Genomic DNA, 3,670 nt, shown 5'->3' with positions numbered 1-3,670 from the left:
CACGGCCCGGCCACAAAGAGAGCAGCTGGGCGCAACAGCGGGTGAAGCAAAGCCCCCGCTCTGTTGCCGTCCGCGTACTATGCGTTAAGCCCTTTGACACAAAGGAAGCCCACGGCTCAGATAAATCCTGCGTGTGTAGCCAACAAAAAAAAAAGCACGATCCAAATATAGGGGTCTCCGGTCCGTGCAGGCGTGCAGAGGCACAGAATCACCGAGCAGTCGTCCTCATGGCGAGGGGGCTTGAAGCGACCAGGGGATGTCCGAGTGGAGAGGGGAGAGAGCTGTGGAGAGGCTCCCGGAGAGGAGTGGACTCGGACAGGCAGGCATGCTCACCAGCACGGGCTTTGTATTCCATGAGTACAGCTCCTACAGCGGGATCCATCCATGTGGGGCTGAACTGGGCCAGGCCTGCTGGTAGTGTAGAAGTGGAATATATGGAGCTACATCCACAATGGGATCAACTGAACATCTGCTGGTCCTTCATCCATGTGCGCCACAGGTCTCATACCTGTCCAAACGGTGACCTCCTGGAGGTGCGCATCCCTTTAGTCTCTGAAGTCCAGAATCTGCGAGCTCCAAGTCATCACCGGTCCACTTTGACGGTGGTGGAGTTCAGAGACGCGGTGGAACACGCTGCTCGGTTTTGTCGCCGTCCTGTCAATGGGACACGGTGCTTAAACCGGGTCTGGAAGCAGAGATCCAAGCCCCGCCCTCCCTCGGTCGCGCTATGCGCTGCGATTGGAGAGCCTTCAAAGGGCGACTGCACCACTGACGGGCATCTGCAGGCAACAATGATCCCCTTTGTGCCGCCTCTGCCCTCTCCACTAAACATAAAGCTTGTTATGATTCAGTCATTCACGTTTTGCATCGACACAGGAGGATTTAGCCTATAATAAAAAGGAGCAAGCCGTGATGTTGTTTTTACGGCGGTAGTGTGCATTGGGATCGTTTACTGAACGTCCCACGGAGGTTTTTTGCGTCATATGATATATGTCATATTTATAGGCAGAATGAGTTACTGGTTTGAGGGGACAATGGAGGATGTCAGTGTTTTTGGATGATGTGCTGCATGTCGGCCGCGAGGGGGCGTCAAATGATCACAGTACGCGCTCTTGCATTGTTTGTCTCTATTAATCAGATTATTATCATCAGAACAAGACAGGCAATGAACTATAGCTCACGCTGCTGGACTGTCAAACGTGCAGCGAAGCTAGGAATTGGTCCTCAAATGTCTTTAAACTGATATACTGTAGGCCTGTGTGGAGGGTTAGGGTTGATTTGGCTGCAGCTGCTCCCAAATGACTTGAGTGTGTGTGACCTTGTGTTGTGTGTGTGTGTGTGTGTGTGTGTGTGTGTGTGTGTGTGTGTGTGTGTGTGTGTGTGTGTGTGTGTGTGTGTGAACCTGATAGCAAACAGTTTTACCCCCCCATGTCTCTGAAATACATGGAGCTGGTATTCAGGGTGTGGCTGACAGTGTAACAGATGTGACAACTTGTGCTCAGCTCTCACTCATCTCTCACCTCCTGTGTGTGTGTTTGTGTGTGTCTGTGTGTGTGTGTGTGTGTGTGTGTGTGTGTTACAGTCTGCCAACCACACCCATCTTATAGCACACACTAGACCTGGCTCATGAATTTCTTGGGGCCCTTTAGCAATCACTTAATTGGTTTATGGGAATTTTACTCGGTTATGCTAATGATTTATTGGTGTTCAGTTTCTGCTGCTCTAATCATTCAACAGTTTAGGAAATATGCTTCTGCACTTTCATTCCAAGAGTTATAATAGAAGATGAATATCAATCACGTGTATTTGTGTACGTGCGATTAGCCTAGCTTAGCATAAAAAAATGGAAGCAGGGGGAAACAATTAGCCTACCTCTGTCCAAAGTTCAAAAACACGCACCAGCACCTTTTTAAATCTCATTCACATCAACTTTTGTTTAATCTGTATCCAAGCAGATATGTGAAAAAGACCATTTCTGTGCAGTGACTACTAACATGCTGTCAGAAAAGGCCAGCATGATAAGTTCAGTTGGGTTGTGTTTCAGTACGTTTCCTGCTGGACATCTGAGACTAAATGGTCCGTTTTATTTAAGCGGCTGCTGCAACTCCTGTTCCTGTCCTCCCTTGTGTTTGTATGTGCAGCTAACTGTAAAAGTAAGATGGTATTTTGTAGCACACTTGTAGAAGTAACATGTCTGAAGTGATCACATGCTGTAACTATTTCTTTGCGCCCAATGAGGAGCATTGTAGCACCAGGCAGATGGATAAACTGTTGTCCATTAAGAAATAGTTCCAGCTTATAATTTCTTCTAAAACTAAAGTTATTAGTTTACGTTTCTGTTCATGTAAACAAACATGATACGTGTTAAATAGTGTCAGCTTTACAGATGCTGGTAAGTGTAGCCTATACTTTGAACCGAGCTAAGCTAGCCTTGAAGAGCTTAGGCCCTTTATGCTTTATGCTAAGCTAAGATAAGCTAATCGCTCTTGGATTTAGCTCCATAATGCACAAACATGAGAGTTGTATTATGCCTTTCGTCTAACTCTTGGAAAGAAAGTGAATACATTTCCCCAAACTGTGGAACTGTTGCTTTAAATTTAAAGGACAGTACCACTGTTGTTGCATGTGTTGTGTAGCCACTTTATTACAACAAGTTATATTTTACATTACTGCTGACCTTTTTCAAGGTGTACGATTTGATTTTTAAACATGTTTTAGACACAACGCGAAATAAGTGTGACAGTAATAAAAGGAGAACATGATGCTAACTAAAACACATTTACAAAGTACTTTATAGATATTGTATTATTATTGTTATAAAATATATTCCAAAAGATAATTAATACTTAAGATCATGTAAGGTGTGAAAAATACAAGATGAGAGGTGTGGAAAGCTTTACATAATAAAAGACATTATGTAAAATGAATTTAAACCAGTGGCTTTGTGTGTAAAACATTCAAAAATAAAAAATGAAATACATGATCATGCACAATGAGAAGGGGGTGAAAAAGAAGAAAAAAAAGCAACTGCACAAAACATGCAAAAACATCGGTATTGGCTTTTAAATTTAAAGGAATAGTTTCACAGTTTTGGGAACAGTTTTCATACACTTTGGTGGTATAAGTGTTTGGCTAAAGACACTCCTCTTGTCAACCAGCGTAACGTGGAGAGGGTGGGAGACGTTGTTTTACATGCTAACCAACTTAAACAGCATCCTCTTCTTCGTCACCGCCTCCAGAGAGAGTTCAGCTCAACTTGTTCTCCAATCACTGAGCCGGCCCTCCTAACTGGCTTGTTAAAGGGCAATTCCGGCGCAAAAAATTAACCTAGTGGTTCATAACACAATGGGTACCGAGTCGATTGTTCTCTGGGATTTGTTTAATGCTAAACGAATGGGACCAGTTTTAGCACAAACCGCTAATTAGCTTACAACGCTAGTCTTTGGTGCAGAGGGTAAAGTAAAAAGAAATCACTATTTCTATCCCACTTACAAGCCTCAAAACAGCACCAGACTTCCACGGTAGCATAATGAGGGTCCCTACATGTAAACCGAAGCATTGAGAACTTTGTAAGTGTACAGACAGTTTATTAAAAAGATAGTTTATAAAGACAGTACTGTTTACGTATACATACGGGCGCCATCTTGGGAAAACAGTCACGACCAGTCGA

The sequence above is a fragment of the Perca fluviatilis genome, chromosome 9 (assembly GCF_010015445.1).
Source record: "Perca fluviatilis chromosome 9, GENO_Pfluv_1.0, whole genome shotgun sequence".
In the NCBI taxonomy this organism is placed as follows: Eukaryota; Metazoa; Chordata; class Actinopteri; order Perciformes; family Percidae; genus Perca; species Perca fluviatilis.
The sequence above is the reverse complement of the archived record's forward strand: the minus strand, read 5'-3'. Positions refer to the sequence as shown.